At 52.4% G+C, this 26,784-nt stretch overlaps 1 protein-coding gene across 6 annotated transcripts in view; it reads left to right on the top strand.

The window, feature by feature from the left end:
• The window catches only part of SLC7A1 (solute carrier family 7 member 1), a 79,807-nt gene that overhangs the window by 13,136 nt on the left and 39,887 nt on the right, over window positions 1-26,784 (top strand). For 3 of the 6 annotated variants that reach the window (XR_002176697.3, XR_002176696.3, XM_019936798.3), the window contains exon 2: window positions 21,486-21,582. The exons of 1 other annotated variant lie outside the window; for it this stretch is intronic. The gene's annotated coding sequence lies outside the window, so the exon portion shown is untranslated. Of the gene's footprint in view, window positions 1-20,471; window positions 20,725-21,485; window positions 21,583-26,784 lie in introns of those variants that run through there. 2 more of the 6 variants (XM_019936799.2, XM_033843645.1) reach the window with 2 other exon arrangements.

The following is a 26,784-nucleotide window of genomic DNA, read 5'->3' as shown; positions in this document are numbered from 1 at the left end:
GGGGTGACTTTCGGAAGAGGGATGCGGTCCCTCCCAGCTCTTGAATGAGCCGGGAGTCAGGCATGGTGGCGTCAGGGGAGCCGGGATGGATGGACGGGGGCTAGAGCTGGAGTCCTTCATCCCCTGCTGCCCAGCCCTGATGTCCCCCCGTGGATTCACCACCCCCTCCCCAGCAAGTGCCCCAGGCAGGCCTCTCCGCTCCCCCCCCCCCCCCACCGGTTAGACTGGCCTGGAAGTCCAGAGACCTCCTTGCTGCCAGCCCAGCCTCGGACCGAGTGACCCTGGGCGGGGCCGAGCCCTCAGGGCCACGCTTTCTGCTTCTGGAGTCCGAAGAGGTGGCACTAGGATACTCGCTTTGGGGTTTCCAGCCCTAAGCGGGAAGTGGTGACATTCTGTGACTATGGAGCCTCTGAAGAGCTCCGTGCAGCAGTTTGGTGTCCAGACTGTAAGAATTGTTGTTGAGTAGGAACAGTAGAGATCCAAGGTAGTAGAAACCAGAAGCTCCGGTGTTAGGACGCTGACAGAGATTTTGACTGAGAAGTGTCACTTGGCCTGTATGAGCCCAGAAATGTCGAGTGGCGTGACCTGTTGCAACCAGAAGGAGAAGAGTGGCTGTTATAAAAAAAAAAAAAGCACCTGGTCGCGGGCCTCCCCGTGGTGCATCAGATTCGCACCCCCTCCTAGGAGCCCCCCAGAAGAGCCCAGGCTGGTCAGAGCAGTGTGTTTCCTCAGCGCATCTCTGGCAAGAGCGAGCAGCAGCCTTGGACCAAGGATTTCACGGTCTGATGCAACACTGCCGGCCGCTTACCCGTAGTCCTGGGCAAGGACTTCCTAGCAGGGGCAGCCGGGTGCTGATGTGTGTGGGGGGCGTCTCCTGCGGGTTTTGGAATGTCGGGATAGGCCATGAGAAGTTTCATTTCCAAGCTATCTCACCAGAGAGGAAGCTTGAGAGAGGTTATCTTTCAAAAGGATTAGGCGGCCACACACACCAAAATATACACAGGCGCCGTCAAAGGAGAAAGAAAGCGAGCTTTGCCCTTGTTAACCCGCCCAGCTCGAGTACGGATGGAGCCACGTCAGCCGCAGAGCCCAGCTGAAGCTCTGGGCCTGTGATTCTGGAAAGAGCTGTCTTTCACTGGAAACACTTCTTTTGGAAAATCCTTCTCAGGGTCCTTGTTTCTGCTTCTTCCCCGCCTCCTCCAAGAGACATACTTCTTGGCAGTGGAATAAAGACGAAGGTGGTCTTGAAGATGTGAGAGAGAACAGAGGCTCCCTGCCTGCCACCAGGCCCCGCAGGCAGAGAAAAGGGCAAACGTGGCTCTTTAAGGTTCGCTGCTTTCGACAGGCTGAGACGGGGAGCCGATGCGGGCGATACTGAAGGGTCACTGCTTTTCTAGCATTGGTGGGTCCTCATGGTGCCCTGTCTTCCAGGAAGAAATAGCAGACCAGAGCGGATGTCCCAGACTTGGGTTTGTCTCTGCATCCAGGCATCCTTCGCTGCACCTGGGGTTGACCAGCCTGGAGACAGACCCTGAGACACCAGGTGCCTTTCCTGGGCCTCTATTTCAAGGAGCCCCTTAAGGAAGGGCGTTCTGCCCAAGGTCCTTTGGGTTTGCCTTAGTGGACAGGATCGGAGATGACGGAGCTTTCCTATTTAGATATGCAGATGTGTGTATATAAAAATAACCTGCCCTTGTATTGGGCAGTGCACACTCAGCTGTGCCACCGAGTTCATGTAAGGGTCAGCGGCAGACAAAGGATGGCAAACGGTCAGATCTGCAAAAAAGACTTCGACTGTACAGCCACGATTCAGATGTCTTAAATATCTGCTCTCTGGACAGAAATCCGATAAGGGTTGTATTACAGGAGAGGGGAAGTTTCTAGTCTGCAAATCCCAGCGAAGCCTTGGCTTTTGTTTGGGGATGGAGGAGAGCTCAGCTCGTACAAGGGCCACGTGGAAGGTTTGGGACCCCCCCGCCCCCAGTCTGGCAGCACCGGCAGAAAGAGATGCGACCCGAGTTTGAAACTCCCGTAGACCATGGCGTGGCGAGCCGCGGATTTCCCCACCAGCCCTGGCGGTCAGCTCGGCCCTGGTCAGGACTTTCAACTCCCTCAGCATAAAGAAAAACCACATAGTGCTTTCCGCAGCTGCTCAATGACAGAACCAGAGGAGCAGAGGCGGAAAAGGGAAGTGGATGCAAGAAGGATGGCATTATCCCCGGCTGGCTGGCACGTGGAGCTGGGGTTTATCACGAATCTTTGGAGATGCTATCGTGGGATATGCCTACGTACAAAGTTTGCTTTGTGAGCTTCTCCACAGACAGGACTCTCGGCCAGAGTAGACCAGGTTTGACCGAGATATAATTTCTTCTGTTCTTGGCTCTCTGAGTCTGGCCTGCGTGGCCTTTCAGAGGAGCAGGGCGAGCTTGGTGCCTAAGACGCCGTCTGCATTGTCTTGTTTACGCTCTGTGGTCCTTGTGAAGTGAGACACAGCCCAGGATGGGCACAGCCTTCTCGTCTGAATTAGGAGCCCCCTCTTGGAACCGAATTCTGCAGTATTGCTCTGCCCTCTGCAGGGCGCTCTCCCTCCCGTCCACTCCCCTCCAGCCAGTGCCCCGTCCTCACTTCCCTGGCCATCCCGTGTCCCCCTCAGCCTCTCCCAGCCGGTGGGGCGCATTTGGCTCGCGGGGGCCGGTTGAGCGTGGTGCCCTGCTTCTGCAGACCCTGACCCACTTGGGTGGGAGCACGGTGTCAGGGCCAACAGGACGCCGCCAGGAGCAAAGTCAGCCACAGAGAAGGTGGCACGGAGGAGAGGCGCCCGGCGAGGGCGCCTTCAGCCCCATCTGACTGTCAAGGTCACCGTACCTTAGCCACGTCAGACCCCAGTGACGGCAGACCACATTATGTAGGGAATTGTAGTTGAATTCTAGAATTGGCCTTGTGTTTCTCTGTTGAGAGTTTGTAAAGTTTCATATTGGCATTTAAATGTAGGTAATCGATAATGAAAATCAGCAGTGGAGACGACCAGCCACGGCGAGGGCTCCTCTCACCTGGGCCGCCGGAATGGGAAGTGGGAGCACCAGGTGCCAGACAGACCTGGGTTCCAGCCCAGGGCCTGCGTCCTTCGGATGGGCGCTGGCCACTGGGCCGTCTGGGAACCGAGGGGGCGTGGCCGACCGGGGCCCTCAGCCCGGGGCTGCACTCAGTGCTTGGCCAGTGGGTGTTCCTTCCCCTTGTCTGTACTTTTCGTTCTTCTGTTGACTTTTAACGTCGGTAGACACGGCACATTTGTCGTCTGGAAAGACCACAGTGCCCTCACCTGACAGGGGTCCTCAGCGGATGGCCTCAGGTAAGGCCATCGGCACAGGAGGAGCAGGTGACCCGGAACACCTTCCTTCCAAGTCTGACATTCCCCAGCCCCACGAAGTACTGTAGGTCTCATTTGAGATTGGTATTGTTGGTGTCAGCCTTTAGGGCGAATTGGGGTCCCAAGAAACCAAAGATATGGTGCAGTGACCAACCCCCAGTGTTAGGACTGTGTCAGTGGAGTAACCGTCTCCCTGCTGTTAGAACATTGGTGGGTCTCAGCTGAGACAGTCGTGTGGTTCTTTCCACCTGCAGAAGGCATGGTCTTCCTTGACTCTGCCGGTCCTGTGAGTGTTTGCTCTTGTTCACAGGAGCGCCAGGCAACCCTGAGCATTAATGACGTTTGCTGAAAATTAATAATAAAACGTGTATCTCCAGCACTGAACGGTGAGCTGTGGCTGGATAGGTCCTTCCTTAGAAGTTGCAAGGCAGCGGCAGATAACCGGAGCTGGCACCAGCGCCCCCCGCATGAGGACAGAGATACATTCCCTTGGGCCAGGTTTGAAAAAAACAAGTACTAAGAACACAGACTCCATTTGAATTTAAACGTTTCAGGCATTGGTATGAAAAGCCTTTGGTTTAATTTGAGCATTAAACCCGCTCTTAGCTTAGGTTTTTTACTCCATCGTAAAATACCTAAACGTTTAGCAGCAGAGCCGTGGAGCATGTTTGCTCGATGCCAGGGGATACTGTGTCCCAAAGCTCAGCACAGTTCACATTGTCCAGGCTCGATCTGTTTGTAAATTCTAAATTAGGGGCTTTTAGCAGAATGGAAACTTCATAGTAGCAAAGCAAATAAAAGTTCCTTTATAAAAACTCAAAGTATGCTGGGGATTTATCCTAAGTTAGAAGCAATATGCAGTACTCTCTTTTTAAAAATATATGTCGTCCTCTTTTTTTTTTGAAGTTTTTTGCTGTGATAAGGCGTCCTTGGGATTTCTTCCAGCACAGAGCAAGGGAAATTGGTGTGGGGTTGAATAATACTTTTATGTATAAATAAGAAAATTGCGGTGTTCTTGGATGTTTGTTTGATTAAGCGCTCCCGTAACTAAATACCGGCCACGGCAGTTACACAAAGGGGCGTAGAAAGTAACGGGTTCGGAACTAGATTGACTTTTGTTTGGGAAGTGGTGGCCTTGCTTCTCGGCTTTGTGCCTGTGAATCTTAACGTGTGCGTCATCACGTGGAATGGCAGGTGTTTTTGGTTCATTTGTTTGGTTCGGGCCCAGCACAGATGCTCGTGACCCGCCCTACAAATAATCCTCGGCATGACTAGTGGAAGAGCAGAGAACGTCAGCTCCCGCGGTGCGTGCCAGGGAATGGAAGATTGGCCCTGGACTTATATTATATTTCAATAATTATGTACGATTTCAAATTTCAGAACAAGTTCTTCGAGAAAGTGTGGATTCATTCATTCACGCAGCAGCATCGATTGGCTGCCCACAGGCACTTGCCTGAGTTACCCAAGTGCTGGCTGGTCCTTCCAGGGCACATTCTGTGGCATTCTCTGCAGGCACCGTGAAGATGCAAGCCGTTGGTGAGAAGCCGTGTCTTTATGCTTCAGCTGACTGGAAGCTAAGCTGCTACTGGAACTGCTCGCTTTTAGACAGCCTTTTCTCATTAGACCCTCTAGTGGTCTGTCATCAGCCCGCACCCCCGTTGTCTCTGAAATGTTTCACACGCCTGGCCATTCCCTTCTTCCCGCAGACTCTCTCCTTTTCTGCGTCTGTGGTGGCAGCTTCCTCCATGCACAGTATGGGTGTGTGGGGGGAGGCTCGGTAGATACGGATGCTGGGGGGGGGTCTTTACTTGCTGCTTGGTCTGCGGAAAGGCCTTTGCAGAGAGGCTGTCGGAACTCAGGGCTGGTGATCAGGGGCACGGAGGGTGTGGGTGGAGGTGAGGTGCTCAGGCCTGGGCCGTGGACACCAGGCGAGGGTTCCCAGGTTGAGCAACTAAAAATGCTGGACGGATGACTAGTTAAATTTGGACATGCAGTTAAATTTGAATTGTAGGTAAGCAATGGATACTTTTTTTTAGTACAACTTTTTTTATACTGAAAAGATATCTATTGGCAATATTTGGGACGTAATTATGATACACTAAGCCGTTATTCGTTGTTCATGTGAAATTCTGATTCAGGTGGGCGTCCTGTATTTCATCTGGCCTTGTTTTGGCTCCTGGCTCACGTTGAGAGGTGAGGGTGTGGGCCTCAGGGAGAAACATGGAGTCACGCCCCTTTCTCCACTTCAGGAAAGTCCAGCTGCTTTGGACTTTTTGGTTGCACACACGGCTTGTGGGATCTTAGTTCCCTGACCAGGGATCGAGCCCGTGCCTCCTGCATTGGAAGCGCGGAGTCTCAACTGCTGGACCACCAGGCAGGTCCTGCTTTGGACTCTTTCTAAGGTTGCTCTTGCCCCTTCCTTTGAGCGATGCTTCCTCCTTGGGCTCAAAGCGTGGGCCTGCTCCCCACAGGGCTCTTAGCAGCCAGCTCCCCCCCGAGCCCCCTGTCAGCACTGACCCCTGCACAAGCCCTGCCTGGAGCCTTTGCTTCGGCGGCTCGCGTGCCCCGCTGTGTGCCGGGTGTCTGTGCTGCTGAGCACAGGGCATTTTGACACACGGTTCTGTTCTGAGGATGTTTTGACTCTGCTTGTGAATATAAATACTTTGTCAGAAATATCATCACAGATGAATTTTGGATGAAAACGTTTCCCTGAGTGAACTTCAGTTTAAGTCATTAAGTTTTTAGAGCACAGACAAACCATTCAAATTTTGCTTTTTTCTGAAATTATTCTCGTCAGGGTAAATTACATCGCATTTAAATTGCCAGCATTTGTCAGCCGTGTGTCCACAGCAGATTCTGGTGAATTTAGCTTCAGCCACTGTTTCTTTTGTGCCGTTTGTTCCTTCCGAGTGCAGTTTTTCTAGATCAGGTTTTGCAGATTTGAATTGTTAACGTACTCAGTTGGCCTTTGCCAGTTGTGCGTATGTGTTGCTTGTCTCTAGTTGGTATGTTGGTTAGTTGAGTTCTCTAGCGTGAGCCGGCGCTGGTCTTCCGTGCTGCTGACGCGCTGCTTTTGTGAGCCTGGGATCACTTGTATTTTGTAAACCAGAGCTGAGAGAGTGAGTGGTGGAGTCAGAATGGCAGGTCACAGCATCTCCCTTGGTCTCACCCTCACCCCGAACTCAGTGCTTCCAAACCTGGACTTGGATTTTGCTCCGGAACGTGTGTTCTTGACGTTGCCTCTTTACGAGTCCTCAGTCTTCCAGTCTCCCAGGCTTGAGAGCTTAGAGTTACCTTTGACTCGTTCCCTTCTCTTGCCTCTACTGTTGTCACTTATTGCATCCTGTCGGTCCTTCCTTCCCCATCTGTCACAGCCATCTTTTGTCCTGTGCAGTAACCTTAGAGGTTTCTTTCAGCTTCCCAACCCTCCACCTTTTGGGAACCCTCTTACATATTCACTCTGTGTTTTTTTTAATGTCCTTTCTCCTGTTACATGACCAGCCTCCAGGGCAGGGAGCGCGGAGCTTTCTCTGTCACCTACAGTTCCAACAGAGCGTGTGCGTGCGGTGGACGCACCGTAAGCAGCTCTTGGATGGGGGGTCCTGGGGGTCCGGGCTGGTGAACTGGGCTTCTCCGCTGTGGGCATGGCCCGCAGTAGGTCAGGGGGTCCAGCCGCGGGCTGTCCCTCCTGCCTTTGGTCCCCGGGTCACACACCCCACAGGTAAGCTCAGCTCTGGGAGCGGGTGCCCCTGGCTGCTGGCCATCTGGCATCGTTCCCGGTGACATTTCACTCTGACCTTTCCTTTGAAGAAGGGTTTTGAAGCAACATTGTACACGTAAAGGTCAACAAAGAAGAGTGGATGATAGGCCGACAGAAACGTAAGTTAAAAGGCAGGAAGTGGGGCTCTTAATATAAGCAGGTTGGAGGCGATGAGCGGAAAAAAGATGCCCTTGAATTTCTTCTTTAATCATTTGTCTCTTGAGACGTAGAGTGGGACACAGAAAACAAACATTTCCATTCAGTGTATATACAGTTTGGCAAAACAAATAACTGGGCTTTGTGCGCGTCCAGACCTCCTGGCGGGAGGAAGGTGGCCTCTCGACTGGGCATCGCTTTCCGCCAGGGGGTTCGCAGTGGAAGCAGCCGTCCCCGCGGCAGGGCAGGTGAAACAGAGCATTTCATTTCCTAATGTGGCCGGATTTGGCCCGAGAGCCAAACAGGTGAAGAGGCCCCTGGGTGGAGTGGCGGCAGCCCGCAGCCCGCAGCCCGCACCATCTGAGCTGCTCGCCTGCGAAGGAGGCTCCCAGAGCAGCCCCCCGACCCCGGCTCCTAAATGACAGCGGACACCAGGACGGCCACGGTCACCGCCAGCCCCCGACCCACGCACCGCGGACGACGGCGGCCGTCAGCGCTACAGAAACCGGGATGTTTACAGATTCAGAAATAAAAATCAGTGGTCAAAAACTCAATATTAGTTGTAATGTGTATGTCTGTTTCTTTGTACATTCATATACTTAATATTTTTAACAGTTTTAAGTCAATTTAAGTATTTTGAGGCAGTAGCCCTCAAACCTTCAACCATCTGAACTGGTACGGATGGAAATAAGTCAAACAGTAAGCTTATTTTTATTGGTTTGGCCAAAAAGTTCGTCCGGGTTCTCGCATAAGATGACAGACTTTTTGGCCAACCCAGTACTTTTTAAACTGTATGCTTGCGTAGTGCACGGTCAATTACAGGATACCTTCATATAATTAAAAACAGTTGTCATTTAAAGTACCTGCTTAATCTTCAAATCACTTTACATGCTGGTTGTTAGTAAGATCTCTTACAGATTAAGAAACTAGTACTAATCAGTGCTTCCTGTGTGCCAGCTGCTCCTCAGGGCCCTGCACGTGTTGATCGCTTGGCCCTGCCCCAGACCGGGAGGTAACTATGCGGAGGGAGAGGGAGCCCGGGGAAGGTAAGTCACTTGCCCGCCATATTCTGAATCCGGTTGTGTCTGAGACGTTGACCTCGCTCTTCCCTCTCTGCTCTTTGACCTCCACAGCCGGGAGCAGGCAGGGGTCGGGTGGGGAGGCGTAGGGGAGGCAAGACTCACTACCCGGTTTTCAGGTGGTGAGGCCGAAACGGAGCAGTCTTTCCATCAGAAAACCGGGTAGTGACGCGTGCCCGAGCGCACCCAGCTCGGGGGCACTGGGACTTCTGATAAAATGGGATGTAGGAAAGGTGTGTCCATCTCGCATGTGCTTGGTTCAACAGATAGTAACTTGAGCCGAGCTTCCAGCCCGCCCCACCCCCGGGTGCCCGGATCCCTGTGGTCTCTTCATGCTGAGGTCAGGGCAGAGGACCTTCAGAAGAGGCACCGCCGGGCACGGTGGCCACTTCATTCTGTGCCATAAGGACATTGTGACCACACCTGCCCAGGGGTTCACGCGCAGGCAGGAGCTACCAGGTGTTTTCACTCCGTGGGCCAGGCCAGGCAGTGCGAGAATGAGGCTGTGAGAGAGCTTCCGCGTTATGTCAGGAAACCTGCCCCCCGTCCTGACCTCTTCTTTCTATTAACCTACTTTGCGTAATGTGACTGGGACATGTCTGTGACATACCAGCTGCTTAGATTTCATTAAATTGAAGATTTTTAAAAAAATGCCTTCTTATAATGCAGTGTGTTGTTATAACGAATCACTAGACTCTGGGCAGTTTTGAGAGTGGGGGGGGTCTAGGCTGGCCCCGGAGCTGCGCCCTTTAGGGGGAGGAGGGGCCACCAGAGGCTTCAAGGCCCGTCCAGCTGTGCGGCTCTATAATAGAGGCCTTGTCGGTGGGGTGGCCTGGCTGCCCGCGTTCTTGACGGGACATCAGCAGCTGCAGACATCCAGAGCTCACTGCCTGCAAGGCCGCAGCCGTCAGGGCCCCTGCGGGCAGCAGGGCGCTCTCAGACCGGGTCGTGTGAAGTCAGTTTGGTACCTGCTTACAGAGGCGGGGACAGGGCAGGGGTGGTCCGGCGTGTTAGCGCCCTGTCTCGGGTAACCAGGGGGCTGCAGCTGGCGGTGCGGAGGGGTCTTCCATCCCGGGGGGTCTCCTCCCTCACCTGCTGGTGCCGGAGTGATCAGGATGCACACAGGTGAGCCTCAGTGCCTGGTGGAAGGGGTGGAGTGGTGGGGGCTGAGGAGGCGGGCGGGAACAGGTGGAGGAATTGTGTCCTGGCCCTGCTCCCGCCCCCATCTGGTTTGCTGTAGACGAGACTCACTCCTTATAATGACGCTGAAGTGGTTGGACGGAGGCCCATCTTGAAAGCGTTTAACTGATGGCCTCTTGGGTGGAATTCCTTTATCAAAAGCCTGAAGACCTGTGTGCGGTGGATCTGAGTCATTCAGTGGAATTGGTCTTGGGTCGCCTCATTGGCAAAGTAGAGGTGTAATGAGAACGAGCTGAAGAGGGCTGCGTAGCAAATATTTTTGGCTTTTTGAGCTGCACGTGGTCTCTGTCGAATAATGATCTTCGTCTTCCTCTTCCTCTTTTTTATTTTTTTGTTTTCAACCAACTTAACAGAAACCACTCGAACTCAGGGTCAACACAAAAATGGGCCCAAGTGCCACAGTTCGCCAGCTCGTAGGCCAGAGCGTGCTGGGTGTGCTCTGCGTGCGAGATGATTTCAGGGAGAACGCGAACATTTTTATCGTAATAGCATGTTAAATTCTAACGTCTGTTAGATGCTGACACGCCCGGCGCTCACTACCTGTCAGGCCCTACCCTTCGGGGTCCCCGCAGGAAGCAGACGGCGCTCCCGTGGGATGACGGAGCTGAGTTTCGTATCTGATTTCAGATCTTTTGGTGGTGCTCCATTTATGAGAAGAATACAGGTTTTCTGAAAACATTTTAATTATGAAAAGGTGGATTCCTTTAAGGAACAGTATGACAACAGTATGAGGCACGCACATCCAGCAGAGACGCTTGAGGGTGGTGTGCTGGGAACCTGGTTTGGAATGTTGTAGATCATCTCGTAATTCCTTCCCAGCGCCGGCCTTCCTGTTTCCTACTTCATGTGCAGCGCGTTGGGACCACTTCACACAGATGAAAATGTTCTCAAGAAGCTCCTCGAGAAGAAATTTTGTGTAAGTTTGGTGGAGAAAGCGAGAACAGAGCCATTTTTGACTTCAGTCCCGGCTGATCAATGGCAGGTGTGCGGTGCCCCTCCCGGGGAGCAGGGCCCCCTGAGCGGGAGCCTCTGGGAGGCACCATCCACTCTTTGTCGTTAACGTTTCTCTGCCTGCCTTCGTGTGTAGAATTGCAGCGACACAGCCAGTGGTTAGCCCCAGGAGGACAAACTGAGTCTATCGGAGTACAGAAATTCAGAGGCCCAGGCCTGCAAGTGCTTGCCTGATCCCCTTTGGTAATGGCAGGGCTGCACAGGCAGGCTTCTCGTTCCCGGACCCGGGCTGCTCTCCTGGCCACAGCCAAGGCTCATTTGTCTTCTCAGGCTTCTCCAGAGCCACGGCGCTGTCAACGGCCACATCGTGGGAGGAGAGGGGCAGGCAGACACCTGCCCGCAGGGAGATGTACCCGGGGCCTGTGAACGCCCAGGAGGGTGGCGTGAACTCACCTGCCAGGTGTGCCTTGGCAGACAGAGGTCTGCGGCTGAGCCTTGGGAGCGTTCTGAACGTTCGGGACGGGAAGCGCCCCCCAGAAATCGCCTCCTGTGCACTTTTCCTTGCAGCTTCCCCAGCTGGGCCTGTCTTTCCCTGCCTCACCGGTGATTTATTCGCCCTGTTAGTGCGCCGTGACGGTCTTAGAAAATACTGTGCTGGTGCTAAGAGACTTTGTTAATTTTGTTAATTTTTTCGCTGCCTGATGATCTTTTCTTCTGATTCCCTTTCCTCTGAGGTCCTGGACCATAGGCACACACAGAGCAAGAGGGATACGCCTCCCCCGGGCCCTGTGTGAGCTGGAAGCTTAAACTAAGTATCATTTAAGCCAACACCTGCTGCAGCCTTCCTCAGTTTTACTATTCTGTGCCCTGTCACCGTGGAAATTTAAGCTGTGTATTGAAACTGGAGCCTGCGTTCAGTGTAACGGGACAAAAGCGGAGGCAGTGCGTGTAGTTAGGGCTTATTAAACAGGAGCTGATTTCACGTTCGTGAAACTCTCAAAGCAGAAAGACTGTTACGCATATTAAATGGCTTGTGCAGATAGAGTGGAGATCGTCTTATCAGCTGCAGCCAGAGCTATAATTATTGATTGGGTGGGGTGGGGAATGGCAGAGTTTTGACTTGAAGCAGAATTAAAATATGGGGGACAAAGTGCTGCTTTCGCAGCTAAACTTGGATAGAAGTTGTAGAGTCTGCCTGGGCACCTTTAACAGAAAAGCCGTTACTGGGCAGTTCCTTGTGGGTTGGGTGCCTCTCGGCTTTTTTTTTTTTTAAAAAAAAAAAAACAGCTTTACTGAATATAATTTAATACCATAAAGTTCATCCATTTGAAGTATAAATTCAGTGGTTTTTATTAGATCCACAGTTAGGCAACCCATTCCCACAATTTTGGAACATTTTCATCACCCACCCACCCGCCCAGGCAACCACTCATCTACTTTCTGTCTCTATTCTGGACATTTCATGTACCTGAACTAACACAGTACATGGCCTTTCGTGACATTAGCATAATGATTTCAAGGTTCATCCACGCTGTAGCATGAATGAGTACTTCATTCCTTTTTATGGCGGAATAATATTCCCTTGTATGGGTAGACTGCATTTTGTTGATGGGCATTTGGGTTGTTTAACCACTTTGGGGCTATTATGAATAATGCTGCAGTGAACATCTGTATGCAAGTGTTTGTATACAAGTTTTTTTACATCTACCTTGGTTATATATCTAGGAGTGGTTGGGTCCTATAGCAGTAACTTCAGATTTTTGAGGAATCCTTTTAGTTTTTTTTTTTTTTTTTTTTGCAGTATGCGGGCCTCTCACTGTTGTGGCCTCTCCCGTTGCGGAGCACAGGCTCCGGACGCGCAGGCTCAGCGACCATGGCTCACGGGCCCAGCCGCTCCGCGGCATGTGGGATCTTCCCGGACCGGGGCACGAACTTGTGTCCCCTGCATCGACAGGCGGACTCTCAACCACTGCGCCACCGGGGAAGCCCTCTTTTTAGTTTTTGAATGTTACTTTTTTATATATATACACAAATTTATTTTATCTATTTATTTTGGCTGCTTTTGTTCTTTGTTGTGGTGCACTGGCTTCTCACTGCGGTGGCTTCTCTTGTTACAGAGCACGGGCTGTAGGCGCGTGGGCTTCAGTAGTTGTGGCTCGCGGGGTTGGTTGCCCGCGGCATGTGGGATCTTCCCGGACCAGGGCTCGAACCCGTATCCCCTGCATTGGCAGGCATATTCTTAACTACTGCGCCACCAGGGAAGCCCTGTTACTTATTTTTTATTGTACATTTTGAAGTATACACTTCGGTGACATTAAGTCCATTCACCTTGTTGTGTAATCATCACGTTCCTCCTCATAGACTTTGATGACACAATAGACACCATCGCTTGGGCCCCAGGAAGGGAAAGTGGCTTAGACTTGGACTTGGCAAAGCGGTGGGTTAGTAATGAGCCCACTCACTGCCCTCTGAGAGTGAGAACGGGTGAGGGGTCCTTGGCCCCAGACCATAGGGTCTGTCTCTGCATTGATGCTATGGCTTTAAAAATAGAAAGTGTTGGTTAAGAGGGGCAGGAGGGGGTAACTTGATGAGACTGCCCAAGTCTCATCTTAGAGCGGGGCTGCTGTCTGCCTCCTGGGGGGCGCCCACTGGGCGTGGCAGAGGGACATCATCCTCTCCCGGCACACAGGCTTATTTGCCTGGTGATCGACAGATCTGCCTGGGCCCTGGCAGGTGGCTTGAGGGGATCCTGAGCACAACGGGCCGTGGATTATATTTTCTGAGTCTCAGGAGAATGCATCGGTGTGAGGCCAGAATGTGTGTTTCCAGGGAAACCATCGTGGAGCCAGAAGAGATCTTGCAGAAGCTCAGCCTGGACCGTGGGCAGCAGCACCCTGACCTCGGCTCCCTCTGCCGGCCTCCTGGCAGGCTGGGCCCCGCTCTCCTGGGACCGCTGTGCTCCTCCCTGCCCCCCCCGCCCCGTCCTGTCCGATGGGCGCCCGCCTTCCTGCCTTAGCCCGGCCACGCCTCCACCTTGACCACTGCCCCCCTGATGACTCCATCCTGAAATTCCCCTCGGCTTCCTCTCTCTGCTGCTGTTTTGGAGAAAACCCTGCAGTTTTTGTGTTGTATTCATATATTTCCTGAGTAGCTCTTTCACCTTCCCAGCAATAGTAACGTCACTTCCTCACTGGCAAAGACTCTCCTTTATTAAACTCTTTGGGTTAAGTCACTGGCAGACAGAAGCCTCAGATGTCCACATCCAGGGCAGGCGGCATCGTGGACCCCAACCGCTGGTTCGTGAGACAGTTCTTTTAAAATATTGACGCACCACGTAATTAAGGGCTGACAGTCACGGGTCAAACAATTCTTCGCTTAAGTGGGAGGATTTCTTCACATAGCAGCTCCCCTTGGCTGCATGTTATGTTGGTGTCGCCCATTAGCTCTTTGGCAGAGAGATTGCAAAATGCCAGCCAGGGGACTTCCTGGCGGTCCAGTGGTTAAGACTCCATGCTCCCAACGCAGGGGGCGCCAGTTCAATCCCTGGTCGGGGAGCTAAGATTCCGCATGCCACACGGTGAGGCCAAAAAAAACCCCCAAACAAACAAAATGCCAGTCAGGTGCCAGTGCAGTTGGGAAACAGTATGAAATGAAGAGAAAGTATTTCTGAAGTTACGTCACTTACTCACAGAAAGCCTTCAACAATGAATTGATTTTAAGAAGTGCTTGACGTATTTATAGGCATAATCTCAATTTCCAATGATTTTTAAGCAGTTCTGTGAGTTTGACAGTCGTTTCCTCATTGCAGAAGTGGGGAAATTGGGATTCAGAGTAATCTGCAGAAGCTCATTCAGGTAGTCAGGGGTTGAAAACCAGCTCGTCTTCGGAAAACGATTTCTCCTCGTTCCACTGCCTCTGACTGTGCTTGCGAAGTGGGAGGGTCATCTTTGTGTCTAACTAAAGTTTTACTGTAATCACGTGGCCCGTTGTCCTCGGGGACCTACTAGAAGCCTCATGCAGAGTTTCAGTAGCGTGAAAGGTAATTCAGGAGCCTCAGAGTGGTTTTAGGCGCGCTGAGGTTTGAGCCGGGGCTCTGCTTTCTGCCTGCTTTCGGAAGCTGCTTTTCCGGAAGAGCAGTGGGTTGTGCTCGCTGTGTAAACGTCAGAGCTCGGTCTGGGCGGGACCGAGTAGGCGCCTAGAGCAAACGCCAGCCGCTGCGATCGCTGCTGCCGTCCTTGCGGAGACACCTGACGGCAGATGCCTGCCGGGCCCTCCGTGGCTCCCCCTCCTCTCTCTCCCCACCGCTTTCCTGCCCTGCTCAGTTTTCCCTTTTACAGTCTGCGGCGATCTCTGAGTTAGGTGGCCAGGTGGTCCTGCCCAACTCTTAGAAGGTAAGATTTCGCCTCTCAAATGGTCAGGTGTTAAAAATAGAGGTTGGCTGCTCACTGGCAGGCGGAGCGTTTCTGGGACGGACCGCGCCCCCTCTTTGTGCTCCTCCAGAACCGCAGAGCCTGGGCGTCCTCCCCACTCAGACACTGACACGGTGGAGCCTGACAGCCGCTCGAGGTACTTAACCTGTTGTGAGCCCCGCACCGCACCTGTGAAGCGTTGACGGGACCGCGTGGCGGGTGCCCGGTTCCTTTCTCTCTTGGGGGGCCCCCGCCAGCGGTCCCGTCCCCACGGACTTTTGAGCATGTCCACGTGACGCAGGGTGAACGAGCTCGCGCAGAACTTCAGGGTCCGGTTCACTCTAAAAACCTGGATTAAGAAGCGCAGCTCGTCTTAGTCCTCGGCACGTTTTTTTCATCTTGTACTTTTTCCTTTGTCTGCTTGCCTCTTAGTAATTCTCAGCCCTGGTTTGGGGACATTGAGGGTTTTCCAGCGACGTGGTGACAACGTTTTGCTTTCTTGTGAATACATGTTTAATCGCAGGCATTATTTGTAGGTTTTTTAAGAGTAAAACATTACTTTAAAATATTTCAAAAACCACTTCGCTTATTAAAAACTGCATCTGTGGAGCACTTCACTCACAGCCCTACACAGCGCGGCAGGTTCCCCCCACCTTGGCGCTCTGCACCCTTCTGTTGGTGGGGACTGTGCTGGCGCTGGAGGATGTCCAGCAGCGTCCCTCGCCTCTGCCTGCTACATGCCAGCACCACCCTCCGTCAGCTGCGACGACAAAGCTGTCTTCAGACATGGCCAAGTGGTCCTTGGGGGGCAAAATCACCCCCAGTTGAGAACCACTGCCCTACAGCCCCCGACTCGGTGCCCCCAGCCCCCTAGGCTCTCTGGATGCCCCCTCCCTCCTTGAGCCTCCCCGGGAGATTTACGCCCGTGGGCAGCATGGCCTCGCCTGGCCTGCTGCAGCACACAGCCGAGGAGGATTCAGTGTCCTTGTCGTGGAGTATCTTGCGTCTCAAAGGAAGGATGATCTATCAAATTGTGGTCTTTTCCTTGGTGCAGAACTGGCGGGAGTAATGTTAATTATTGAAGGGTTGGGAGTGGGATTAATATCTTGCTGTTACTTCTTTGACCACATTTCCTTTACAGTTTGTAACATTTTCCCCCCTAATAAGCATTGTGGAACCACAGGTGGCTATATATATTGTGAGGTCTTTCAAACAGCTTTTATGTTTAAATGTTATTGCTGCCTTAGCGGGTGGACAGAAACTGGTGTTGGTCCCCAGTAAAGGTGGAGACAGGGTGGACAATGGAAATTGCGGGAAGAGGTGATATAGTCACATTCTCAGTGGACGCTGGAATCCATTCTGGGGAACGGATTTAGTAATAGCTGTAAGACCCCCCGTCATCACGAGCCCCCTGTCCTCAGGTGGAAGCCAGCCCTTTCTCACTGACCACCTGTGAACAAGAGCATGGCCTGCCGTCATAGAGCCCTGGGCGGCAGGAGGTGTGGGTCACGGGGAAGGCTGGGGACACAATGTGTAAAAGTACTGTGGTTTCTGGTACCGGCCAGGTCGGCCCCTCGTGAGTGTATTACTTCAGTCTACGACAGTCGGCTCCTTTCTGGATAAATGCCAAATGCAGAGCTTCAGGACTGGAAGGCTCAGGACAGAGGGGATCGCTCCCAGGTTCTGGTGGTCTGGAAGGCCATGTCGGAGTCACCAGCTCTCGGCGCATGGCAGGAGCAGCTGTGTGATGTCAGTTCTTGAAGCAGCCCCGTGGCGCCCGTCCTGCAGGGTCATAACGGAAAGGCGAACAAAGTGTGAGCGTCTCTGAGGACAGTTTTGGATCCTTGGGTGATGCCTGGAGGCCTCTCTCCCCCACTCAGGTTTTGAGTCCATCAGCCCTCTCTTTCCTAGAACAGGAAGGATATTAACTTCTTCGCGGTACTCGTCAGCCTCTGAGTCCATGCTCCCTTTTAACAAACAAAAATCTCGTGCTGAAATTTCAAAACTATTCATACCAAAGAAAAAATTTAATTAAAATATTTGTTTTTTCAAACTACAGATGCCCTCCTTCCAGGCTTCTGACCCCCCATGCATCCCCTTGGGAGGTCCTTGTCTGTTCCAGGGGCTCGAGGCCAGCCAGGGAGCTCTGTTCTTGCCACAGTGCTTGGTTGCAGTCAGAAGACTTAACAGAATTCCCCTAACTGCGTTGAACTCTTCTTGTAGCTTCATTCCTTACAATGACCTTCATATCTGACCTTCTCATGGGCTGGAGCAGTCGCTGGTATAATGGGGGGGCTCATCTTCTTTCTAATAATTTCATGGAATTGCTTTAGGAGCTCAGAAGCGTGCTACCTCCTGTTGATAGTTCATGCATCCTTATTTTTCAAAGACGTGTTCCTAGTCGCAGAATGTAAATTCTGCCGAGGCAGGATTTTGGTCTAGTTAGTTCACCGCTGCATCTCTGGTTTCTAGAAGTGTATCTGGCACTCAGAGACATTTGTGGCATGAAGAACAATACACAAACTCATTCAAAGGCAAAGCAGCTATTTAAGCCGCCCCAAAGTTGGGCACTGTGTTTAATAAAGCCAAAAACCTGTTTAGTAGTTGCTATCAATGTACTTGATGGGAAGCCCTGATTCCTTTGGGTTTATAAATTATTCAGTGGAAGTACGTTGGCTGATGTTTTCGGGTTATTTTATGTATGTATTTCCCATCAGTGTGTGGGTGTCGCCTGTTACACAGAGCCACGTGGTGTCATTGGTCACACCTGTGCAGTGTCTGTGCCCTTGGAAGCCCAGCAAGGGTGGTGTTGGAATGCTGCTTGCTGTACTTATGAAAGGAGGGAAATCACATTCTTTAGGTATGAGGTGGTTGTAGCATTCTCACTACCCTGTTTATAACAAGTGAAATTTCAAATCCGAAGTAGAACAAATCGGTTGAAACATTCTTGGATTAAAGAAAGGCAGTGCTAATGAGTTTTATGACTATGCATTCCAATCCCATTAATCCTGGTGGGTGCAGCCTGGTGTAATGTACGGCAGGCCTTTCTTTAGCACTGAAGTTTGGCATTAACTGCTTTGATACCATGACAGGGACATGAGCAGAGTGAGGCCCCCTCTCAGGCTGCCTCGTCCTGCCTGAGGAAGCAGGAGGGCAGCTCTGCTGACGGGGCCTGTGTCAGCCTGGCTGGGTCCACGCCATACGGCATCCCTAAAGCAGTGGTCCTCAAGCTGTTTGATCTCAGGACCCTTTTCACTCTCAAAGATTATTGAGGGGCTTCCCTGGTGGCGCAGTGGTTGAGAGTCCGCTTGCCAGTGCAGGGGACGAGGGTTCGAGCCCTGGTCCGGCAAGATCCCACATGCCGCGGGACAACGAAGCCTGCGCTCTAGAGCCCGCGAGCCACAACTGCTGAGCCCACGTGCGACAAGTACTGAAGCCCGGGCACCTAGAGCCTGTGCTCCGCAGCAAGAGAAGCCACCACAGTGAGAAGCCTGCGCACCACAACGAAGAGTAGCCCCCGCTTGCCGCAGCTAGAGAAAGCCCGCGCGCAGCAACGGAGACCCAACGCAGCCAAAAATAAAATAAATAAATAAGTGTAAATAAGTAAGTAAGTAGGTAAATAAATAAAATTTTTTTAAAAATCGTTGAGAACTTTCGCTTATGTGGGTTGTATCATGTTACAAATTAAAATTCAGAACAACTTAAAATATTTATGTATTAGTCCTGCAAAAAGTAACAATAACAATAAACGATTTTACGTTAACAAGTAACATTTGTTATGGAAAACATTTTTATGGAAAACTAGTTTCCAAAACAAAAAAAGTTTAATAAGAGTGGTGTTGTTTTCCACGTTTACAAATCTCTTTAATGTGTGGCTTGACAGAAGGCCACTTGGTTCTTATGTCTGATTATACCTCATTCAGTTTTGATGTGTTGTTTTAGTTGAAATACATGAAGAAAATGTGGCCGCAGATCTGTACTTGGAAGTGGAAGCGGACTTTAGTAGCCTTTTCAGGTGATTGTGGAGAGTTTTTGGTACCGCACAGAAACTCGGCAGGTGGTAGCTGGTACCCCGTGGAGTCTGAAACCATGTCCGTGAGCTTTTTGTATTCTGAAATGGGTCTGTTTTGTACTTGATCAATCTTTTACCCATCTGTGATTCTGTTTCGGTGGATGTGCCTGTTTCACTGAATGATCCGGATCTAAGCGTTGACAGACTTCATCGTATATGTTTACTAGAAACACGTTTGTTAACATCACCACCGAAGTCTTCAGAAAACCCTAAGTTTGGGGAAGCTGTCGACTGAGATCTTGGTGACAGGTACCGGTTTTCCACAGTTCTAGGATTCTTGCTTGAAAGCTCAAATTCTCTCCTTGGCAACAAGCATCGCCAGTTGTTTTCCTTCCGGATTCTGTTCCGTTCATTCCGGGGCTTTCTTCCTAAAATACAGATCCTATCATGGTTCTCGGCAGCTGGACTCGATGACTTGGCCCCAGCCCCTGGCACTTTGACAGTTTCCAGCCTTGTTTCAAGCCTCTACGTGAAAAAAAAAAGGCTTTAAAACAACGCAGATTTACTGGGTTGGCCAAAAAGTTCGTTTGGGGTGTTCCGTAACACCTTACTTTTTGGCCAACCTAATATTAGTCTTCAGTTCTGCAGGTCAGAAGTCCAGAATAGGTCTCACTGGGCTCACGTCCAGGTGTTGGGAGGGTGTGTTCCTTTCTTAGGGCTCTCGAGAGAATCCAGTTCCTTGCCTTTGTGGGCTTCTGGAGGCTGCCCGCCCCCTCCCCCATCCTTCAGGGACCCTGGGGATTACATATCAGACCCACCCCGGGAGCGTCTCGTCCAAGGTCAGCTGATGAGCACCTTCGTTCCTTCTGCAACCTCCCTGTCACGTAACCTGACGTAGTCACAAGTTCCCAGAGGTAGGATTTGGACATTTTGGGGTTGGGTGGCATTGTTCTGGCTGTCATATTCTAGCCTCTCCGTTTTTGTGTTCCGTTCCCACTCTCTGCGTGTAGGTTGGGTAACCTCGTCCTCTGCAAAGCCCCAGATTGCAGAGACCTGTCCTGAGGTCTTCAGGTGGAGCGACCACTTTCTCTTCTGCCAAGACAGAGACTCGCGTGTGAGACAGCTCCCCCTTTGTGCCCAGCTCCCAGGAAGGATCTGTGTGTCCGTCTCCCCCTGGGCTGTGAACCTGGGCCTTAACTCATCTTCGTTTCTCTCACTGCCCTTGTGGTACTTGGCCCATGACAGACAAATGCCAGTATGTTGTTGGTTTTGGACGTTTGATCGTGGGCTGTGTTTTAGAGGCTACTGAATATTCGGTTTCTAACAAGTGACGTTACAGTTATGTGGGTGAGTTTCATCCTTGGGAGTTACCAAAGTACTTAGAGGTCAAGTGTCATGTTAGCTATTACAGCTCAGTATCAAATGGTTCGTGAGAAAAGTGTATATTTACATAACGATAGAGCAGATGTGGCAAAATGTTAAATATTGGCAAATGTAGATGAAAAGTGTGTAAATATGTGCGTTAACTTTCATGTAGGTTTGGACATTTTCAAAGTGGGAAGTGGCAAAGACTGAAACATCAGCACAGAATGAATATACAGAAGGTGTTGGTGGGGTGGAACGGTTGGCTGCAGCTGCTGGAAACCTGCTTTGCTGCGTTGAAGTGATGCAGCTTGAGCTGTTGATGAGCATCTTCACGTGAGCTTTCGGCTCAGCAATAATCCGCACCTGGGTTCACATCGGTGCAGAGTCATATGCAGGAAGCTTGGCTAAAGCACGCCAGCTCCTGGGTGGGTGAGCGCGTGAGCCTGTGTAGAGTAGGAACCCCGCAGTTGGGAAAACAGAGGACTTTATATGCCACTCGTCCAGGAGGTTCTTCCTGGATGCCCCTGTAAGGAGTGACCGTCACCGCATTCATTCCTTCTGGGACTGCAGGCCGCTCCCCCGGCACGTGGTGACAGAGCACGCCCCGCGTCAGAGCAGCGTGTGGCCCACCTGAAGTCACGGGCAGGTGGCTGCCCAGGGCCCACGAGGGTGGTGCACTAGTGCCGTGTGCTCTGCGCTGGTGCCCTGACACTGCAAGCGCCGGCAAGGACAGGAGAGCGGCCGGTCACACCGACTGCGTTCCCTGGAGGACGCAGCTGAGGCTTTCTGCCCCTGCTGACCTCAGTTCTCAGTGCCAGCGTCAGGAGAGCGCTCGCTCCCCGGGCTGGCCCCTCGCAGGGCCGCAGAGCGCGCACAGCTCCACCTCTGTGTCCTGGATGTGTGGGCGTAGCCTGTCTGGAAGATGCTTTGCTGTCGTCCTTACTTAGATATGACCCCACGTTTGTAGCGGTGGCGGGGTAGAACCTCTGGTTTGGAGGCCGTCTGGTCTGGTTTCCCATCTTCTCCCCAGCGGTGCTCCCCGTGTGCTGCTCTGTCGCCGTGGTGGGACCTCGTCTGCCTTCCGGATGCTGGGCTAAACAGAATCTTTCCTCCCTGCGATGGCCGCAGGCTTGGAGGTTCTGGGGTCAAAACAGATGGAGTCTAACGTCTCTTCCTTGCCTCCCAGGAGCCTGCAGCCCCGTCTCGTCGCTCCTGAGACGTCTTCGCTCCAGGACCCAGGGATCCTCGGGTGACAAGGTGACAGTCCTCACGCCATAGTCCAGGTACGGTCTGCCTGTCAGCACCCCGGCGGGGGAGTCCTGCTCTTTTTTGCTGGACTGTTACTCATTTAGGGCTTTCGCTGGCCGCTGGCTTTTTAAGTTAACTGATAACTAAGCCCTAAGTTGTCTTTTTTTTTTTTTAATTAATTTATTTATTCATTTTTGACTGTGTTGGGTCTTCGTTTCTGTGCGAGGGCTTTCTCTAGTTGTGGCGAGCGGGGGCCACTCTTTATTGCGGTGCACGGGCCTCTCACTATCTCGGCCTCTCTTGTTGTGGAGCACAGGCTCCAGACGCGCAGGCTCAGTAGTTGCGGCTCACGGGCCCAGTTGCTCCGCGGCATGTGGGATCTTCCCGGACCAGGGCTCGAACCCGTGTCCCCTGCATGGGCAGGCAGACTCTCAACCACTGTGCCACCAGGGAAGCCCCCCTAAGTTGTCTTTTTAATGTCTCACTGCCGCGCCCATCCAGCTCTTCCGTCCCATTGACTCACCAGGAAAGGTTTGTCTTTTCACTCTAATGGGTTCTTGAATTCTTACCTGCACTTCTGCTTCGTACAGACCTCTTAACATCCTGCGACAGCAAGGCGTTCGGTGCAGGGCTCCGTGGGGAGAGGGTGTCCCCTCACTCCGGGCACCGCCTGGTCTGCAGCCCTTGGAGGGACTGTGCCCCGTGGGCGGCCACAGAGCCTCGGCCGTGATGCATCTGCTCCGTGTCTGCCTTTGACTCTGGGAGACTTTGCGGTTTCTCAAGGTCAAGGGCCAGCTCCACTTTCCATTCTGCTCCCAAGCTTCTTGTCTTGCTCCTGTGCCTCTCACTCCTCTGCTTGTCACTCTTGTCCTTAAGAATTCTCCCGTAGCTCATTCTTGGGTTTAGGGGCTATAACGACCCGCTGTAGGTCGGTGTATTTCGGGCTGGTCCTTGCAGCCCTGGAGTCCTGGGCAGGGGCGGGGCACAGGAGCAGGCATGGAGGGCGGGGAAGGTCAAGGCCAGCAGGGGGGCTGCTCACCCCTTGTCCCTTTACATAAGAGCGGGTCCCCCTTCCCCTGATGCTTGTATTTGGGTTTAGCGTAGGGTGTAGTTTGGGGAAAGGATTCTACTAGAAAAATGCTGGAAAGCTGTTGCTCTGCTTAGGTTTTGGTTAAGAAAACAGGTTCGCTGAGTGTGGAGACGGTCATTTTCGTCACTGTTTCATTTATCACAAGGGGTTTTCAGCTCTGCACCTGACTCCCCCGCCGCCCTGCGATCTTCCAGTCGTTTGGGGCCGTTCATGTTGTTCCTTCCGAGTGTGGAGCCGTGCTAAGAGCGCACACGCGATCAGGATCTGCAGCCCTCTGAGTCCTTCATCAGGCGGCTTGGCGGACGTGTTGCCGGGACCTTTGCCTCACGGAGGCGCCTCGCAGGGACGGGCGGGGCTCCCCAGCTCCTCCTTCCCGAGAGGTCCACGCTCTGAGTGAGCACCTTGTTTACGAGGCTGTTGCAGCTTGTAAATGTCAGAAGCAAAGGTTCCCGGGCGCGCTTCCCCGAAGAGTCAGGTTAGATCCGTGCAGCAGGGAAGGGGGAGCGCGGCCCATCGTGAGCCTTGAGTAGCCTGGTCTCCTCCTCCTTTTCAGCACCTGTTTAGTAGAAGTGCTTAAGTGAGAGTTGTTGACGCTGCATCTCCTCCTCTCTGCTGCTCAGCCTCTCCTAGAGCCCCTTCCTCTGTTACCTGGTACCCAGCTGCGGGGAGTGTTCACATTTGAGTGAAGAGCCTCAGGTTGCTGGCTTCTCGGGTCGGCAGGGCCGTGATGAGGTGTCTGGGGAAGCCCTGGATGGTTCCTAGTGCTTGGGCAGATCCTGAACCGTGTCTAAATCAGGGGACTTCACAGCCCACCGGCCACACCGTGACGGCGCCCTTCCTGAGTGAAGAGGCCAGGTGCCAGGTGGTGGCGGAGGTGACGTGTCTCCGGAGGGCTCGGGTCTCTGCCGCCTGTTTGTGCTCTTTGGTTTGTTGTATTGTCTTCTCCTGCCAGGAGAGCAGGGAACTTTGTTCTTTCCTTACAGCACAGGGAAGGGAGAGGCATATAGTAGGTGTCCGTCAGATAAATACTTGTTGGATGGATGGATGGCTAATTTGGCCTTTTTTCCAGGCTGCAAGCACCCTGAGAGCAGGGACAGCATAGTGCTTATCTTTGTAGCTCCTGCAAGTCCTAAAAGAGGGGCACAGGGTAGAAACACCATTTTTTAAAAGTGAAAATAATAGCTATTTAATGTACACCATTCTTGCAGAAAGAGGAAATTCCTTTCAAATCATTCCGCCTTAACCAAGAAACAATAGTTTCAGGTGAATTAAAGGTTAACTCCATCACTGAAGCAGAGAAAGTTAAAGAAACGTTGGGCTCTGGTCTTTGGGTCCTTGAAGGTTTAAAGAGAAAGTGAATGCAGACTCACGTGTTACCTCATGGCCGTCTGGACCATGGATTGGTCAGCTGTCACCGCACACACACCGCAGACTTAGGGGCCTAAGACATCTGTCTTCTCGTGGTTCATCTGGTCGGGAGTCAGAGCGTGGCTTAGCTAGCGAGGTGCCTGGAGCACCGCGAAGCTGCAGTCGGGCTGTGGACCAGGACCTGGTTCTCAGCTGAAGGCTCAGCTGGGGATGGGCTCTGTGTCCGGGCTTCCTTGGGTTGTTGGCCAAATCCACGTCCTCGTGGTTTTGGGACTTAGGGCCCCAGTCTCTCGCTGGCTGACTTGGAGGCCTCATTGACTGCCGCTTGGGTTTTCCCAATGTGGCCACTCACTTCCTCAAGCTGGTAAGACAGAGCCTTAAATAGTGTCACATAATTGTGGGGTGACATCCCTCCCCTTTGCCAGGTTCTGCTGGGAGAGGCAAGCCCCAGCTCCCACCCCACTCCCACTCCCACCAGGGGGAGCGGGTCTCGGGCCACCTTAGACACCGTCCACCGCAGATCACCTTTCCTTGCCCCGAGAGGAGGGAGTAAATGTGCTCCCATCTGATATTCATTTTGGTGAAAAATTGTTTTGCTCCTTTCTTTTTTCCACAATGACCCATGACTTTACATCTATTAAAGGATCACAACTTCTGCAGGATCCATTTATCCTCCCAACCCACGTCAGTGTCCTCGTGCCCTCACTGGCCCCGCTGGGCAGTGGGCAGCTCCAGAGAGCTCGGATGCACTTCAGGAACGTTTCGGGTTAAGCTGCCTTTTGTGAGCTGCTTTGAGCCCAGTGGTGGCTTTGTCCCATTTTTGTGTAGGAAAATGTGACCCTGAGTCTCAGGTGACTGATGCGGCTGTGAACTTCTAGGAAGAAGGCAGGCGCCCTCTTCGTGGGGCTTTCTGTGCAGTGGGGCATGTAGAGAGCACTACTTGGGGCATAAGTTGCAACTTCTATTTTCAGCCTTTAAGACTTCCTTAAAGACGATAGGAGAAGTCTGTGCTGTGTTTCCTCGTTCTCTGATGATGTGGGTTCTAAGTGTCACTAAGTGGGACCAGAGAAGGGAGAATTTCAGGTCACTGCAGTCCGGATATTGAACATTGGCTTATGGCGAGGCCCTGGGGTCACATTCGGGTGACATTCTGGGGGGACAGCCTGTCCTTAAGGTTATTGCACTGGAGCGTCCATTACAGCAGAGCTGGGGGCTCTGCCTGTGACGTATGGTGTACACACGGTCCATCCGACGTGCAGGAAAACAGCCGCTTCACACTCAGCACCACCGGCCAGCTCTGGTCTCGTGTCCAGCGCTCTGGGCTGCTCTCTCCGTCTCGGGCTCAGCCTTATCCTCTGGTCCACTCTCTCCTGGCCCTTGATCACTCGGTCCTGCATTCCCGTATTCACAGGCCCTCGTGCAACTGGCCCTTTGCTTCCGATGCCTCACAGTGACTTGGGCTAAACGGCATCACGTTCTCTGTAACGGAGGCGTTCTGTTACCACCCACTGGACGTGTCCTCTAGGTGTGTGACGTGAGAGAAAACCTTGTGGCAGGAAAACAGGTGAGGTGGCGAGCCACGAGGGAGGCCGTGGTGTTTCTTTCAAATCGTAAATGCTTTTCTCTTGGGGGTGAGTGTCGGAAGTTTTGGCCACCAGTGAAAGTAGGTTGCCAGTACGCCAGCAAGACCCATCATAAAACATGCATTTCCTACTAGGGTTATTCCTGCAGGGCGCACCCCACCCCGCTCAGATAATCCCCATGGTAACCAGGGCGTGGGTGCTGGGAATAGTTCAGGGCTCTTCGGGGAGAAAGCAGGGACGGGGAACAAATGCTGGTACATATGAGAGAATATAGCGTTTGCTTGCGCAAGGGGCTTCGTTAGTTGGATTAAAATACCTGCTCAAAGGTAACATATCGATTTGCTACCCAGGTACAGAAGGCCGCTACCCTCTAGTCTGTCCTGCACAAGACCGGATTAATCCTCCCGGTGTATGTTGTTGATGCCCTTCCTCTGCATCTCGAGTGTGAATCCCTCAGCTGCCCACCCGTGACTTTCCTAGGTGCACGGCCCTGGCCGGTCCAGCTCCCCACACCCTGGCCCAGCCTCACCTGTGCAGTCTGGCCAGGGTCACCTGCGGCGCAGTGGGCCTGAGCTTCGTCTCCCAGGCAGGTCAGGGTGTGACCTGCTGAAAGGTGGGAGGTGAACCTTAAAATTCACGTATGTCCCGCACAGTGCACAGCACAGAAACACGGATCTACAAGTTTCTCTCTCCCAGCTTTGGAATAACCTATGAACCCCTTCGTTTTTCCTAAACCTGTGCTGGTTTCTGGTGAGGACGAAATGACTTCGTGTCGTGTGTGTCTGGCGAAGAGCTGGTGTGTGTAGAGCAGTGCTGGTTTTCAGTGGACCCCAGCTCCCCAAGAGTCTCTTCTCCAGCTCAGTTTTGGGAAACTGTCCCTGATTTTTCACACCTTCTTTACTTTTGAACCAGTGCATTTTCTGGAAATGCCGAGTTTTTTCAGAGTTGCTTGTGACGGTGGGAAGACTGGGGGAAGGGAGGACATTACAGGCGTTTGGGGATTAAGGTAGGCGCAGGCTTACGGGTAAATCGGTGCACTGCCTGGGTGTGTTAGGGTTTGTTGAGTGAGTAACTGAGTACATGGAAGAATAACGGTCTGACTGTGCAGCGGAATTAGATCAGCCTGGCAGGAACCCCCTGCCTGCTCTGGTTCCAGATGCCACGTGTCCTGGGGCATTTTGAAAGAGGACGTTTCT

The sequence above is a fragment of the Tursiops truncatus genome, chromosome 18 (assembly GCF_011762595.2).
Source record: "Tursiops truncatus isolate mTurTru1 chromosome 18, mTurTru1.mat.Y, whole genome shotgun sequence".
NCBI lineage: Eukaryota > Metazoa > Chordata > Mammalia > Artiodactyla > Delphinidae > Tursiops > Tursiops truncatus.
The sequence above is the reverse complement of the archived record's forward strand: the minus strand, read 5'-3'. Positions and strand labels throughout refer to the sequence as shown.